Source organism: Notolepis coatsorum (assembly GCF_963971535.1).
Source record: "Notolepis coatsorum genome assembly, chromosome: 3".
Lineage (NCBI taxonomy): Eukaryota > Metazoa > Chordata > Actinopteri > Aulopiformes > Paralepididae > Notolepis > Notolepis coatsorum.
In genome coordinates, this window is record NC_140167.1 from 104,406,801 (window position 1) to 104,425,805 (window position 19,005).

A 19,005-nucleotide genomic window follows, 5' to 3' on the forward strand; every position below is an offset into this window, starting at 1 on the left:
AGCGTGTTGTCCGTCTTTATGTTTATGTTTGAGAACCTGGTTTTAAGTTTTTTACTCAAGTCAAGAGTTTTATTTGTCACGGCATACAAGTATACAATGAAATGCGGGTGGTCTTGCCCGCAACGATGTGCAATACAGTAGTACAACATATAATAGAATCCAATAGACAACATTGTGCAATAAACAGGTAACATAGTGGGACATCACGGTATTTGTACATACCGGTAGTTATTTACAGAGCATGAAGGACTAGTGCAATACACTGTTACTATACTATTTTTAAAGTGACCTTTCTTTGTGGCCATAAGTGTGGGCGTGTGCAGCATGAGTGAGTGCTTTCTCATGTTAAAGTAGCTGCTAGTGTGCGAGCGTGCACAGCGTGTGTGTCGTGTTTGTGCTAAAGTGTGCTTGTGTGTGTAGGGTTCAGTGTTCTGTGACCCTCAGTGTTCATTGTTCAAGGCTCTGATGGCCTGGGGGAAGAAGCTGAGCTGAAGCCTCTCTGTCCTAGTAGCTGGTGTTCGCAGGCGTCTGCCTGACCTCAGCAGCTGGAACAGGCTGTTATTGGGGTGGTGAGGGTCTTTCATTATTCTGCAGGCTCTGGATTTGCACCTCTTGTTGTATAGAACCTGCAGGGGAGGTAGTGCAATACCCGTGGTACGCTCGGCAGAGCACACCACTCTCTGTAGGGCCTTCTTGTCCTGTGCCGTGCTGTTGCCATACCAGGCAGTGATGTTTCCAGTCAAGATGCTCTCTACAGCCCCGGAGTAGAAGGACTGGAGTATCTTCCCCGATACTCTGAACTTCCTTAACTGTCTCAGGTGGTAGAGGCGCTGCTTCGCCTTTTTTACAACTGTGTCTATGTGTGTTGACCATGTCAGATCCTCTGAGATGTGGACCCCCAGGTACTTGAAGCTGCTCACCCTGTCCACAGTGGCCCCGTTTATCCTCAGTGGTGTGTGTGTCTCCTGCTGTCCTAGATAATCCACGATCAGCTCCTTGGTTTTACCAATGTTCAGGAGCAGGCTGTTGTCCTGGCACCAGCGTTCCAGTACCTCAACCTCCTCCCGGTAGGCCTTCTCGTCGTTGTCCGAGATCAGCCCCACCACCACCGTGTCGTCTGCAAACTTCACTATGGAGTTGGAGCTGACGTGATATCAGTATTGTTTTATTAAGTTTCTTTGAATCTGGCCCCTTAAATGGAATTCTCAGTTTTGGAGGCAACAAATCCAATCATCAATATATTGACCCGTAAGTATCACGATATGCGCCAACTTTCCAAACGGTGAAATATTAAACACAAAACGACATCAATCAGCCATGCCGTTTGGATGGGTAGGGTTCACTGATGTAATCATGTCCTTTTATCAGTTGATGAAATCACTACTGTATGGAGATTGAATGCATGATGTCACTCAGCTGTAGTGTAAAATCCATTGATAAATATCACATAGCTAAACATTGCAAAAACCCCATTAATTTTGATTAGCTAACCCCTCCTCCACAGGGCATTTTTGTTTACCTAGTAATGTCGGGACAATTGCTCTTGCCTTCTTGAGGTCTGTCCCTTTAAATCTCATTTGATTTTGAAAGGGGAGAGCTAGTGCTATCTGCCAATCTGTGGTGAATGCTGTTACCACACACAGTCAGCCTATACATTTGATCTATATTTAGTAATTATAATGGACTGTAATTTAGCAATGAAAAGAAACGCGTATCACATGCTATCTAGACACTGTGAAAGTAAGGTAAAGCTTAAGACAAATTAATCAATTACAAAATTAAATAGAATTGTCTCACAATGTGATAGAATACATCTACAATATACAATGCATAATATATGTTGTCAAATAAATGGAATATGAGACGGTTGTGATTTTGCGGTAACTCCTTAGTTTAGTTTATCAGGATCCCCAGTTAGCTACAACATTGTAGTATCTATTCTTCCTGGGGTCCACAAAAAAACTGTACAAACTATATGCCCACACATTTGTTCATACACGCCTAATTTAACATCTAACTAAATTGATGTGTTGATACATAATGATGTTGTTGCAATGCATAGTCCCAATACAATATGAGTACTTTACCTCATAATTGAAACTCACTTTTGCAATGCATATATATCTGTGTCCACTGGAGGGCGTTCTAGGCGGAGACACTCTGGAGTACTACCAGGTAGCATAAGTATCTGTGTCTCCTCCCCCTTCTTTCTCTCCCCCCCAGTCTCTCAGTAAGAGATGACTCATGTGTAAATGCTCCCACCATGTGAATAAACAAACCAAGCCAGTTAAAGGCTAAAGACTGGAAACCATGCCTCTTGACCACATTATTGTCGCCCCTATAGCCAGATTCTGTTAACAAACATGGACCAAGGCCAATCACTAGAATGGGTCCCATAGGTTCCAACATTCCATTCCAATAATGATATAAGGGTTCGAGTTATCACCTGAGAGCTATGGAGGCCCCCAGAATAATTTTTTACTTTTTTTTTTTTTTTTTTTTTGTGGCAGTTTGGGCGGCTAGGTGGTTCAGTGGGCAAGGCGCTCACCACCAATGCAGGAGACGCTGGGTTCGAGCCCAGCTCTCCGCATTGCTATCAGCTTGGCTGGTCGTTCATACTAATACAATTGGCAGTATTAGGGGGTGGGAAAGCTGATGGGTGGGGATCGGACGTTGTGGACAGCGACTCCTACAGGTCGGTTGGTGTGCCTGCGCAGCAGAATCAGGAAGCGACGGGGGTGGCGTGCCCTCCAAACGCAGACCCCCGACGCTGAGAGATCGCGCTGTGCAGGTGAAAAGATGCGACTGCTGCTTCCTCGAGTACCGGAGGGGACACGTGATGTAAGGCTTAGTCCACATTGCAGCCGGCTTGTGGGAGGCATGGCCTAACAACGTTCGAGACAGGGGAGGGTAGAATTGGACGATACGAAATTGGGATGGGAGAAAAAAGTAGATAAAAAATAAATTGTGGCAGTTTTCAAAGTCATATTTAGAGGAATATCTCATTAAGATTAGAGTCTAATAATAATGAAAACTAATGAAACTGGCCCCCGTAAATGTCCAACCCCCCCTCCCACCCTCCCCCTCCTAATGTACAGTTTCCTCCCCCTCGTATGTATATATTTTCTGTTAGGATCTCTGTTTAACATTACTGTATATTTGCATATCTTGTATGTCACAAATGTAACAGTACTGTATAGGGCTGACCTTCGAAGCTTTTTTTGGCAATCGAAGCTTCGGGGCCGAGCTTCGATTTTAATTTTAATTTTAATTTTTTTTTTATCTTATGTTGTGGGACTTGTACAGCACTTTCATAAACTTTGTTGTTTTTAAATGTGCTCTATAAATAAAGTGGGTTGGATTAATTAATTAAGTAGCCCCTTTCGTGACTGAGCCAACAAGGTTTCACTCGGCTGTGTGATTTAATTCAAGGTGGATCGCTGTTGTCGTTTGAACAACTTCAGATTTCATGGGAACTACCAATCCCCCAAATCAAGAATGTTTAAGATGAATGAAGTAAGATTTTGATTATTTGAAATATGGCCTGTGTAGACTAAACTATGCACAGAATTATGTCAGTCTACAAGGTCCGGATTCTACATGGTCCGGCAATGTAGACCTTGTAGACTCCACTACAGACCAATAATCAGTGAATGTTCATGCATTTTTAAGAAGGGCAACTTCCACAAAAAAACAAAGAACTCACCAAAACATCTCAGTAGCACCTTATCTAAATTTTATTTCCTATTTTGTTTATTCATCCCAGTATCTTTCTTTCTTATGTGTGGAATTCTACAAGGCATGTAGGTGTATATGTATTTGAGGATGATATCCTTCAAACAGGCAATAGTGATGATATAATTTGGGCAGTGCTGAGCTGGGTTACTTTCCTCCAGTGTATTTGTCCCCCGGCCCCACCCAATGGCCCCATGCGCGCGCACACACACACACACACACACACACACACACACATTTACATTTAGTCATTTAGCTGACGCTTTTATCCAAAGCGACTTACAAGCTTAAGACAGCCCTACTGTATATCTGTATGTCATGTATGTATCGACTGTATATCTGTATGTCATTATGAATTGAAAATGGGGGACCCTGATGTAAACACGACGAAAGTCTTTCTCTGGTCTGCATCCCCTTAACAATTGTGTGTATTGAGCTGTACTGTACTGTACCCATTCTGCAATCTGTTAATACAATTTTCATCCAATCAATCACTTGCGCGGTTCCTACATTGTATAGGAAATTAAATTAAGAAAATAAACATTTAAACAACTGTGTCTTTATTGTATTATTATCAACTGAAAATAAACAAACATGTCAAACAAAAAAAGGTTACAACTGACACTTATTATTAATATACAAATATTTTAAAGGGGAACTATAAATGGCCTTTTTCAGTGTTTAGCATTGTTTCCTAGCTATGTGGACTTATATTAATATGATCTATGTCTCTAATTCTCATATTGGCGCATTCTTCCAATTCTCCTCTCACAATATTCACCCTCACTGAACTGAGTCATCTGAAAATGTGCTGATTTGTGATGTCAGAGAGACACCGCTGCATGATAATGTTCAGGCGGCGCAGTGGTTTAGGAGCCCAGGCTCAAAACGGAGAGGAGATCTTGAGGTAGAAAAATGCTGTTTTTGAGGACTTGATTAGAAATACAAAACAATTAGGGCGGTTAGGTGGCCGAGCGGAGATTGCGTTCGTCACCAACCCCGAAGCTGTGAGCTGGATTCTAGCTGTGAGCTGGATTGAGCTGGAAAATATGCATTTTTTTTTTAAAAACAATACTTCAATGCCAATGTATTTCACAGATCGGATCAAGTTCCAGTCCTTATACCGCTCTTTCCAGAATGGGAACTTTATACAGTAACAGTTTAATTGAAATGTGATTTTGACGAGTGTTCATAAGAACATATAGGCATATGGGCGGCTACGTGGCGTAGTGGGCAAGGCGCTCGCAACGAAATGCTGGATACAAATGCTCCACATTTGCTTTCAGTTTAGCTGGTCGTCCGTACTAATACACATTGGCCGTATTAGGGGGTGGGAAACTGATGGGTGGGGATCGGGCGTTGTGGACAGCGACTCCTACAGGTCGGTTGGTGCGCCTGCGCAGTAGAATCAGGAAGTGTCGGGGGCAGCGTGAGCCTCCCACGCGTTACTCCTCGCCACTGAGAGATCGAGCTGCGCAGGTGAAAAGATGCGACTGCTGCTACCTCGGGTATCGGAGGGGACTCGTGCTATGTATGACTTTGTCCACATTGCAGCCGGCTTGTGGGAGGCAAGAAACAGCGTCCGTGACAGGGGAGGGTTGAATTGGATGATACGAAATTGGGATGGGAGAAAATATAGAAAAATGGGAGAAAAAGTGGATAAAAAAAAAAGAACATACAGGCATATAGGCTGTGTTACCATATTAAAAATAGAATGATAGCAATACTATACTAAACATTATACAACAATACAAATAATAATAACATACAAATATTTTAGTTGCAAATGCAATATCTAACTGATGACTGGATTTAAAGCCTGAAATAATTCTATTTAAAAGAGAAGATGTTCCTGTAGAAATGTTTATAACAGCAGGCAGCCTTTTGGAAAAGCCTGTATACCGGAAAATGGAGGGGGAAAAAGATAAAAAAAAAAAAAAATACAAAACAATGAATTAAAAAAATTGTCTCCCTTCCTTCTTCATTTGCTTGTTGATCTTCCGGTCAAATTCCTCAAACTCACCGAAACAATACAAAAGGACAACATAATACATTTGATTTATATAGCACTTTATTAGAAGTCATCTCGAATTGCTTCACAAAAGATACATGCATAATATAATAATGAATACAATACATACATAATTATATAATTATTATTAGTAATAAATAGAAAAATACAAAATTATCATAGAATTAGCAGTAAGATAATGTACCACCAAGTTAAAAAACCAAAACATATCGCTGTTGGGTAAACAGAAATATTGTATTGCAATGTGTGGAAAAATGTACGTTCTCGATTCTTACCTGCGATCGTAAACGGGACCATAGAGGAAGACCTGTTCTGCTTCCTGCAGTGAGACCGTCTTCAGAACAGCCAGGGCCTGTATGATGGACTACCAAAAGAAAAAGGATAAAGGAGTTTAGTCTTCTCCTTTCGGTGGATAGACGCCGGTGACATCGTTCCTCAGGCTCTGACTCACTTGTGCTCGCTGACATAGGTAGGTTCTCAGTGATGTACTCGCTGGACCTGACCTTCTTAAAAACACTAGGACACTCCTGGAAAAAGTGCCACTTGGCAATGTACAAGAGTGGACATGACCGTCGTGTTTTGGTGCAGGGGCAGTGCCAGGCAGGGGCGTAGCTGGGGGGGGGGGGGGGGGGGTAGCTTAGGATGATTCCAAGGGCCCAGCACTGGGGGGGGGGGGGGGGGGGGGCACATATTTTTTTTTTTTTACTAGACATCACTCAGGTGTATTTATTGATGCTCTCATTGATACTATGTTTGTTTCTGAAGTGTGTGTGTGAGATATATAGAGAGAGGGGGGGGGGGGGCTTTGGTAGACTATTGTATTGGTCCATTCATTGAAGATAAACGCAATGCGACATCCTTTACTAGGCTCACCCACCAACAGTGCAGGTGCTGAACTGCTGATCCGAATGTATAGGTAAAAACCATATTATGCGTTTTGATCAATAAATAAATGGCAAAAAAAAATCGTGCGCGCTCGCGCGGGCTCGCATTCACTGGGGGCCTACAAATACATTCTTTCATGGGGCCCAGAATATACAGCTACGCCCCTGTACACAACCATCACACGTTCAAGGCGGCTGTAATAAGCCACAGACGGCTCATACAACAGACACACAAAGGTCGGGCAACATCAGAGAGGTGGAGACGGTAAAAGGGACGTTCCCTCTCCCTGGCTTGACTTTTACGACCTCAGACACTCCTTCTTCTTGTCTGCCCCAAACCACCTCTTATTGACCATGTCCTCCAAAACATCCTCTCTAAAGGTTAGTTACATTTGCGTTGGAAGAGCAGTAATCAATTGATTTGAGATGGATGCATCTGAAATTAGAAATGCTATACTTCTTCTCTGTGCCAAATCTGCATTTGTCTTGCAGTGAAGGGACTCACATTGCACTTGGTGACATTGGCCATGCGTCTTCTGTTGTACATGCAATGGCACACTTGTTGCACCATGCATTCTTTTTAACAACAGCATAGACACTGTTGTCAGAATCCAAACGTTCACTTCGCAGATGTGATTTTGAAGTAACTTCCATGGAACATGGTTCAGAGTGTTTTCTTTCCATGTGACGTTTTCAGATTCTTCTTGTTGATGACTACTGCACACTGGGGACAGGCCACCGATATAGTCTTGCTCCTCCTCACTTGTACAGTGGCTACCAGTGGCGGCCGCTGGCGCTGGTGCCTTGTGGTTCGCAGTTCACGTTAATAGGTCGAGTTGAAAATGTAATGCTCTGAGATGCTCTGGAGCAATCTCTCTCTGTCTCTCGGATCAATCAAATCAAATAATTAACACATGTATGTTGTCATTTTAAACAACTCACCATTCATTCATTATGCATCAGCAGCAGCTAAATTAATGTTATAGTTCACAACACAGCAGCGCGTTTTGAATCGCTAGCCTATTAATTATCGTCTCAGCAAGCACAGTCAATACTTTTTTCCGTAGCCGCATTTCGCGGAGACAGCTGTGTATAGCGAGAGAGAGAGAGCGAGAGAGAGAGAGAGAGAGAGAGAGAGAGAGAGAGAGAGAGAGAGAGACTCACTGTTTAGTTGAAACGTCCAGGGCAGGAGAGCTTGATAAACGTGTATAATCCACTGTTGAATGATGTATTCCAGACCACTGTCCACTGTCTCCAGACTGCATCCGCCATATAGCTTGTTAGCCAAGTGTTAGCTTGTTAGCACAACACAAGTACATTTCTTTGTCCATTTTTCCGCGTCGAACAGACTGCAAACTACCTGGCGTTCTATCGCCATGCTCTAAGACAAACTCTAACCTTAACCAACTTTGAAAGAGTGCCTAAGCTTAACTATCTAAAGAACTTGCCGTCACGGCACGCTCTGCTGCCTGCATTTCACAACAACACAACAACACAACTATCTCTCACCAACGGACCGGAATAAGCTAGAATTGGAACATTAGAAATTGGATTCGGCCAATCAGAGATCGTCTCTGTGAAATTCTGCTACGGAAAAAAAATACTGGCGTCGGCCAATCAGAGAGCGTCTCCACGAAATGCGGCTACAGACATTCTTGACGCTACTGGCTAGACCGCTTCAAATCGCGCCCGGATTCCAACATAATAGTCATATTTCAACGCACAACGCGTTACGCACTGATTGGCTTCGACGGATACAGCGATCAAACCGTGACGCGCACTCAGAGCGCTATTGCGTCTAGCCTGTTCAAGAAAACGAGTATTTTTTTATTTTATATAATAAGGTTATATTGTGCATTGGAAACACAAACATACTTAAAATGAGTAAATATTATTAATTTTAAACATGTTTATATTATTTATAGGGCTATAAAACAAAAAACGAAAAAGTTTTATTTTATTCTTCTTCTCTGATTTAACAGCAGTCAGCAGGTGGGTCGGCGCCCTTGCGCCCCTAGTGGCAGAGCCGCCACTGGTGGCTACTGTAGCATTGTGCTTATTAGTGAGCTGGTTCTCACTGGTAGCCTCCACAATGACAACCTTGGTGGCAGGCTCGTCAGTGTCAGTGCTGATGGCGTTCTCACTGGCTGCACGGACAACCAGTTCTTTGACCTTACTCTCTCCGACACCTCCATCCACATGCAGTGTGTCTGTACTGTGGGAGCTGCTCCTGCACAGTGCAGCCAGATGCGCTATAAACCGGTTTTTCTTCTCAAACAGTGTGGTTTTGCAGGAGGGACAGTGGAAGTGACCATTGCCCCTTCATTCCAAATTGCACTTAAAGATGGTGTGATCTGGAAAAGATATGTACACCGATCAGCCATAACATTAAAACCACCTGCTTAAACCAGTGTTTATAGAGTGTTTATTTTTAATCGTGAAAAAAATGGTTTAAGCAGGTGGTTTTAATGTTATGGCTGATGGCGGCTGTGCATGTCAAACTGCAATGCTTTTGTTTCCACATGTTGGTCCATCATTTACAGGAGTTACCAGTGCAAGAAAACAACATGCAATGAATACAACAGGGAATACCTTTGTGCTGCACTGCTTTCCTTTTGTGTCCGTCCAGATGTGTTAAGACCTTGCTCCTAAACGTTGGCTTAAACACACCAGGCTTGCAGAACGGGCAATGGTATGCTGTGCAGCAGTTGACACATGGTTCCAGCTGAGGAATGATTCCCCTCCTCTGAACTGTAATGTGTTGTCCTAACTAGAGTACATTACAGTACAGTGCGGGAGGGGAGGGGAGGGGATATTTTGGTTAATTAAGAATTGTGATAATTAATCACCAACTAACCATGTAGCAACCAGTAGTAATCACCAATAATCCCTTTAGAAACCACACAGGCTCTGCCACACCTAAACGTAATCTCACAAGTTGCAAAAACACTTCTCAAGAACAGATAATCACCCAGACACAAAAACCATGCTACATATGCATTACTGACATAGAAAATCTAACAAAAAGACATAAACAGTCACTTTGCACAGGGTGTCCAGTTCATGCGTTTAGCATTTAGATTATTAGTGTCATGGTTCCTGCCAGGCAGCGCTTCCTCCCTCTCTCTCCATCTCTCTATATCCAAACACAACCGTGATAATTAGATAATTTAGGATTAGATTTAGACTATAGATTATATATTCCAACTATATTTATTGTAGGGCAAAATAACTGATATACATACCCTCATCTCGCACCTTGTTGCTCATATGCACATGTCCAGAGTTAATAATATTGTATATTGTTTCCACTGCCTTTTTATTCTATTTTTACTTCTCCACTGTACTATAACTATGTCTTCTACTACCTGTACCTCCCCTCCCCCCTCCCCATGCTGCTGAATTTATCTTATCTTATGAATACAAGGTAATAATAAGGCTTACCTGTTTCTCCATCTTTGTTTGCTGCGTGTTAACTAACATCTGCTTGACGTTCAATTAACGTTCGTTAACGTAGAGAAACGTCACATAGAGAAACGTCAGACGTAATTCGAGATACGTCAGACGTACTTCGAGATACTTCCGTACTTTCCGCCAATCAGCGCATTGCCCTGTCACAGGAGTAATAGTCCTGTGGCAGGGCGGAAGTTCCAATCTGGACCGAGGCTCCGAGTCTGCAGCTGGACCCTATTGGCTGAGCTGTTGCACAGCCCAAGTAGATGGGAGGCCGAGTCAGTCTAAAGTGAACTTGATTGATCCATGTTGGCAGACTACACAATTCTTTGTGTGTAATATCTAGTTATTATGTTGAGTCAAAATACGTTTGTTGGCCAGCCGTCTGTTGGTCATCGGTGTTCGTAATCTTACATTTAAATTACATGTTTGCTCATGCATATCTTTGGACACCTCTAGCTGATAAACCAATCAGGATACAGAAACGGGATTTCGGGACCCCAAAATTGTCAACAAGAACAACGGAGAATGGATCTGACTGGAACGCTAGCTGATTATACACAACATGAGACAGTAAATACTATTGTAATAAAACGTTCAAAACTATGTTCAATTTGTGTATTGTTTTGTTACTATATACGATTGTATTTCGCACTGTATTAACCATAACGACGTCACAGATGAGCTTTAGATGGTTAACGTGATATTAACGTTAGATCCGACGGTCCGACCTAAATACTATTGTAATAAAACGTTCAAAACTATGTTCAACTTGTGTTTTGTTTCTTACTATAAGATTGTATTTCGCAAGCCATACCGACGTCAGGTGAGCTTGCTATCCATTAGATGGATAACGTGATATTAACGTTAGATCTAACCGACCACAATTTGATTCGAAATGTATTACATACCTCACTTTGTTGGTCTCTCTCTGGTCTGCATCCCCTTAACAATTGTGTGTATTGAGTATGAATGAATGAATGAAAACTTTATTTAACAGATTGCAGAATGGGTACAATACAGTACGGCTCAATACATACAATTGTTAAGGGGATGCAGACCTGAGAAAGACGTTTGTCTTGTTTCCATCAGGGTCCCCCATTTTCAATTCATATAGACATTTATGACATACACAACATACATGACATTTATGGCATAGGGACATGTAGGTATTTAGTACTGATACATTTGTGACATAAGCGGTATTCAAATATACAGTACTGTTACCCCTAGATCCTGACAGAGTATATACATATGATGGGGAGGGGACTGTACATTAGGAGGGGGTGGGTGGGTGGGAGGGAAATATACATACGGCGGGGAGGGAATATATACATGCGGTGGGGAGGAGACTGTCTATTAGGAGGTGGTGGGGGTTTTGGGCATTTACGGTGGCCAGTTTCGAATTGCAGCCTCCCGTAGGTGCTCTTTAAGAGCGGTTTTGAATGTGGGCAGGGATTCACATTCCTTTACAGCTTTGGGTAGGGCGTTCCACATTGTTGTGGCATAATTGCGAAACGTGTTTAGTCCCTTGTTTGAGCCGAATCTGGGTTTAACATGATTTGTTGAGCTTCCTCTGGTGTAGTGGTTGTGGTATTCACTGACCTTTGGGAAGTATTTTGACATGGGCACCCCGGTCGTATAGTGTATATATATATTTTTTTTTTTATATATTTTTTTATTATTGCAAAACAAAAATTATTAAAAGTCAGTACTCAACACATAATGCATAATGAAACTTTCAGTCAAGGTGGTTAAAATGACATGCAAGTACAGAAACAAGATAAAACAAAAATAGTCTAAAATAACATTTTAACCGTATACAGTGTATATCCATCGAAATTACAATTATATAAATGTTAGTATAGAATATACCCCTAATACCTATTTTCTAAAACCCTACACACATATGCTCCAGCTCGAACCCCCCCCTCCCGGACCCCCCCTTGGATAGTACCTCCATTATCCCTCACTCCTAACCAGACACTACCATTATAAGCTAGCTTTTATTCTCTCCACCACTTCTACCCACATTGACATTTTGGATTCATTGAGACCCAGAATTCTTGCTGTAGATATTTCTTGATATATTACATCGAGATATGTAAGAAACCAAACTTTCCGGCACATTTTTACCGGTTGAAACCAGCGTGATGCGATCAGCTTTTTAGCTACTGTGATACCCGATAAAACCAATCTCTTTAGCTGTGGATTCACTGCAAACTCAAAAACATCATTCAATAGTAATACCGAGGGGTGTACAGGTATATTCCAAGATACGAGTTTTGATAATTGTTGGGACACATCTTTCCAGAATGCCTTAACTGGTGGGCAGTCCCAATACATGTGCATAAATGTTCCTTCGTTCCTTCGTATAGTGTATCTTGTAGACCAGGCCCATTGCAAGTTGCTGTACTCTGTCGTCTACTCTAAGCCATCCTAGGTTGGCAAAGTGGGCAGGGGTGAGGTGGGTTCTGGGGTTCAGGTCAAGTAGTAGTCTAACCAGTTTGTTTTGTTATGTTTGTAATTTTGTTTTAAGCGCCTTTGAGGTGCTTTGGTACCATGAGGTGCACTGTACTGAGCTGTACTGTATTGTACCCATTCTGCAATCTGTTAACCGTTTTCAATCAATGTCAGACGTCTATAAAAAAAACGATTGAATTGCTCAGAATTTAAAATTATGTCCCCAATAGGACATAATAATATTAATATTATTCCCCAGTATGACACAATAAACACAGAATGAATGCTACCAAAGAGAATGCTATATGCAATTTGTGTATACAGTGTATTAATCCTGTAACATGAGTCAAGGTCAGATCTAGCCTGGCATAGAGAACAGAATGTTGATTTTTTTGATGTTCAAGTTTCTTTATTAGTTGTCATACAGAAGTACAGAATACTTTTATATATAATGCTTCTTTCTGTTTTGCTCCAGAGATTGTGCTAGATAAAAATAGAAGTCAAGTACGTAGACAAGTGTTCAATATATACATACAATGTACAATGCAGAGTAGAAAAGTAACTGAGTTACAATACAATATACTATACAGTACAATGCAGAAATGGGATGAGGTACAATTTACAGTAAGGTGTAATGAGGTATGGGTTGTAGTGCATATTCTTTGCCAATAAATATAAAGTGTGTTTAGGTGTTCTAAAGTGGGTGCTGCAGTGAGTTGTTTGTTTAAAGTGAGTGTGTGCGTGTGGATGTGTGTGCTGTGAGTGCATTTGATGGTTGTTACATAGTGTTATTGTCATTTGTATGTGTGTAATGTGTAACTAGTACAGTGAGAAGGCATTTGGCGATTTCTTTAAACAACGTCTCCTAACAGATGAGGTGGACTTCCATGCTCCTGTAAAAAAGATGAAACTCAAAACCTTCAAGGACACAACAACATCAAGTGTTACCAAGGTGAGAGGCAAGGAGATGGCCCTGAAAGCAGACCGAGACCTCTTCGCCAGGCTTATAGTGGTGGGAACAGTCAGGAAGATTGACATCGGGGAAATGTTAGTCTACAGTCTGGGACCCTTCCCTGCAGCCATAGCGAACATGGATGGCTCTATGGTGAAAACTGATAAAGCCAAGTTAATGCACTTTCTCGAGGGATCAGTAAATCCACCCGCCACAGTTGAAGTCCCTGATGGCACAGGGGTGGAGGTGTTACCACTACAAACACTGTTCTCAATACAGGAGGAAGCAGACACCCGACTATTGCTTCACTGTGCTCATGCCTCTCAATACAGTTCCCATGTGGTGATCAGCAGTCCAGAGATTTCTTCGAGATTGACTGGATGTCACTTCCTCCAGCCCCAGTCGCAATCCTGGAACTTGTATACTGCTCCTGCAAAAAAAACACAATGCATGAAGGGGCGATGCACATGCAAATCAAACAACCTACCATGTACAGACATGTGTCTGTGTTTGGACTGTCAGAACACTGTATCTTCTTTTTTTCATATATTTTATTTCTTTTTTGGAAGGCACAGGTACAGGCATACAATGCACATTGTTGGTTCCAGCTATCTATTGTTTGATAGTTTGCACCATTTAATCTAGCTGTAGAAAGCTCCATTGTTACAACATCAGCTAATAACTGTTTCCAGTGATTAAAGGGCAGAGAATGTGGAGCTTGCCATCAAAGTGCCAATTTTTTTTCTCAGCAGTACTTCCTGCCAAGCTAAAGAATCATCATCATTAAGGAGCAGTAATTTGGGACAACAGGGAATATGTTTTTGTAATACATGTTACTGTTAAAATAAATAACATGTTATTTTCACACTTGTTATTGTGTTATAAATGTTGATTGATTGATTGATTGAAAACGTTATTAACAGATTGCAGAATGGGTACAGTACAGTACAGCTCAATACACACAATTGTTAAGGGGATGCAGACCATCTCTCTATATCCAAACACAACCGTGATAATTAGATAATTTAGGATTAGATTTAGACTATAGATTATATATTCCAACTATATTTATTGTAGGGCAAAATAACTGATATACATACCCTCATCTCGCACCTTGTTGCTCATATGCACATGTCCAGAGTTAATAATATTGTATATTGTTTCCACTGCCTTTTTATTCTATTTTTACTTCTCCACTGTACTATAACTATGTCTTCTACTACCTGTACCTCCCCTCCCCCCTCCCCATGCTGCTGAATTTATCTTATCTTATGAATACAAGGTAATAATAAGGCTTACCTGTTTCTCCATCTTTGTTTGCTGCGTGTTAACTAACATCTGCTTGACGTTCAATTAACGTTCGTTAACGTAGAGAAACGTCACATAGAGAAACGTCAGACGTAATTCGAGATACGTCAGACGTACTTCGAGATACTTCCGTACTGACTACAGCTCAGCATTCAATACCATAGTCCCCTCCAAACTCATAGCCAAGCTCAGGGACCTGGGCTTGAACTATGACCTGTGCCAGTGGGTCCTGGACTTCCTGACGGGCAGACCCCAGGTGGTAAGAGCCGGCAACTGCACCTCCTCATCCATCACGCTCAACATAGGGGCCCCCCAGGGCTGTGTTCTGAGCCCCCTCCTCTACTCCCTGTACACACATGACTGCGTAGCACAGCGGAACAACAACACCATCATCAAATTTGCTGATGACACAGTAGTGGTGGGCCTGATCTCTGCCAACGACGAAAGGGCCTACCTGGAAGAGGTAGAGAACCTGTCACAGTGGTGTCAGGAGAACTGCCTCTCCCTGAACGTCAGCAAAACAAAAGAGATGATTGTGGACTTCAGGAGGTCGGGGGTCAAGGACTACAGCCCCCTCAGCATCGACGGGGCACCAGTTGAGAGAGTGAACAGTTTCAAGTACCTCGGAGCCCACATATCCGAGGACTTGACATGGACCACACACATTGACAGTGTTGTGAAGAAGGCACGTCAACGCCTCTACTTCCTCAGGCGCCTAAGGAAGTTCCAAGTCAGTCAGAAGATCCTTAGGAACTTCTACTCATGTACAATAGAGAGCATCCTGACCGGCAACATCACCTCCTGGTTTGGGAATAGCACTGCACAAGACCGTAGCAGACTACAAAGAGTGACACGTTCAGCCGAACGCACAATTAGAGGGGGGCTTCCCACCCTCCAGAACATTTACAACAAGCGGTGCAAGGGGAAGGCTAAGAGAATTATTAAGGACTCGAGCCACCCGAACAACTGCCTCTTTGAACTGCTGCCGTCAGGCAAGCGATACCGGAGTCTTATGGCGAGCACAGAAAGACTCAGAAGGAGCTTCTATCCCCAGGCCATCAGGCTGCTAAACGAACAATAATCGCTAAACGAACAATAATCACTATGCAACAACCATCAAATGCACACAGCACACACACCCACACGCACACACACACTCACTCAAACAAACAACACACTGCAGCACCCACTCTCCACACTTTAGATCACACAAACACACTTACACTTTATATTTATTGATAAAGGATTTGCACTACAACTCGTACACCTACTGTGAATTGTACCTAAACTGCACCTCGTCCATTTATGCCTTGCACTATATAGTATTGTATATTAGTACACTGCACAGTATTGTATATTGTATGGTAACTACGTCTACGAACATTGTACATATGTCTAAACTGAACACTGTGACCTCTTTTTTTTCTTCTAATTTTTACTATGTTTTTATTTCATACTTATCTTGTCATGCACAGTCTCTGGAGCGCAACAGTAAGAAGCATTTTGTACAAAAGTATTCTGTACTTCTGTATGACAACTATTAAAGAAACTTGAAACTACTTTCCGCCAATCAGCGCATTGCCCTGTCACAGGAGTAATAGTCCTGTGGCAGGGCGGAAGTTCCAATCTGGACCGAGGCTCCGAGTCTGCAGCTGGACCCTATTGGCTGAGCTGTTGCACAGCCCAAGTAGATGGGAGGCCGAGTCAGTCTAAAGTGAACTTGATTGATCCATGTTGGCAGACTACACAATTCTTTGTGTGTAATATCTAGTTATTATGTTGAGTCAAAATACGTTTGTTGGCCAGCCGTCTGTTGGTCATCGGTGTTCGTAATCTTACATTTAAATTACATGTTTGCTCATGCATATCTTTGGACAGCTCTAGCTGATAAACCAATCAGGATACAGAAACGGGATTTCGGGACCCCAAAATTGTCAACAAGAACAACGGAGAATGGATCTGACTGGAACGCTAGCTGATTATACACAACATGAGACAGTAAATACTATTGTAATAAAACGTTCAAAACTATGTTCAATTTGTGTATTGTTTTGTTACTATATACGATTGTATTTCGCACTGTATTAACCATAACGACGTCACAGATGAGCTTTAGATGGTTAACGTGATATTAACGTTAGATCCGACGGTCCGACCTAAATACTATTGTAATAAAACGTTCAAAACTATGTTCAACTTGTGTTTTGTTTCTTACTATAAGATTGTATTTCGCAAGCCATACCGACGTCAGGTGAGCTTGCTATCCATTAGATGGATAACGTGATATTAACGTTAGATCTAACCGACCACAATTTGATTCGAAATGTATTACATACCTCACTTTGTTGGTCTCTCTCTGGTCTGCATCCCCTTAACAATTGTGTGTATTGAGTATGAATGAATGAATGAAAACTTTATTTAACAGATTGCAGAATGGGTACAATACAGTACGGCTCAATACATACAATTGTTAAGGGGATGCAGACCTGAGAAAGACGTTTGTCTTGTTTCCATCAGGGTCCCCCATTTTCAATTCATATAGACATTTATGACATACACAACATACATGACATTTATGGCATAGGGACATGTAGGTATTTAGTACTGATACATTTGTGACATAAGCGGTATTCAAATATACAGTACTGTTACCCCTAGATCCTGACAGAGTATATACATATGATGGGGAGGGGACTGTACATTAGGAGGGGGTGGGTGGGTGGGAGGGAAATATACATACGGCGGGGAGGGAATATATACATGCGGTGGGGAGGAGACTGTCTATTAGGAGGTGGTGGGGGTTTTGGGCATTTACGGTGGCCAGTTTCGAATTGCAGCCTCCCGTAGGTGCTCTTTAAGAGCGGTTTTGAATGTGGGCAGGGATTCACATTCCTTTACAGCTTTGGGTAGGGCGTTCCACATTGTTGTGGCATAATTGCGAAACGTGTTTAGTCCCTTGTTTGAGCCGAATCTGGGTTTAACATGATTTGTTGAGCTTCCTCTGGTGTAGTGGTTGTGGTATTCACTGACCTTTGGGAAGTATTTTGACATGTACATGGGCACCCCGGTCGTATAGTGTATATATATATTTTTTTTTTTATATATTTTTTTATTATTGCAAAACAAAAATTATTAAAAGTCAGTACTCAACACATAATGCATAATGAAACTTTCAGTCAAGGTGGTTAAAATTACATGCAAGTACAGAAACAAGATAAAACAAAAATAGTCTATAATAACATTTTAACCGTATACAGTGTATATCCATCGAAATTACAATTATATAAATGTTAGTATAGAATATACCCCTAATACCTATTTTCTAAAACCCTACACACATATGCTCCAGCTCGAACCCCCCCCTCCCGGACCCCCCCTTGGATAGTACCTCCATTATCCCTCACTCCTAACCAGACACTACCATTATAAGCTAGCTTTTATTCTCTCCACCACTTCTACCCACATTGACATTTTGGATTCATTGAGACCCAGAATTCTTGCTGTAGATATTTCTTGATATATTACATCGAGATATGTAAGAAACCAAACTTTCCGGCACATTTTTTCTGGTTGAAACCAGCGTGATGCGATCAGCTTTTTAGCTACTGTGATACCCGATAAAACCAATCTCTTTAGCTGTGGATTCACTGCAAACTCAAAAACATCATTCAATAGTAATACCGAGGGGTGTACAGGTATATTCCAAGATACGAGTTTTGATAATTGTTGGGACACATCTTTCCAGAATGCCTTAACTGGTGGGCAGTCCCAATACATGTGCATAAATGTTCCTTCGTTCCTTCGTATAGTGTATCTTGTAGACCAGGCCCATTGCAAGTTGCTGTACTCTGTCGTCTACTCTAAGCCATCCTAGGTTGGCAAAGTGGGCAGGGGTGAGGTGGGTTCTGGGGTTCAGGTCAAGTAGTAGTCTAACCAGTTTGTTTTGTTATGTTTGTAATTTTGTTTTAAGCGCCTTTGAGGTGCTTTGGTACCATGAGGTGCACTGTACTGAGCTGTACTGTATTGTACCCATTCTGCAATCTGTTAACCGTTTTCAATCAATGTCAGACGTCTATAAAAAAACGATTGAATTGCTCAGAATTTAAAATTATGTCCCCAATAGGACATAATAATATTAATATTATTCCCCAGTATGACACAATAAACACAGAATGAAT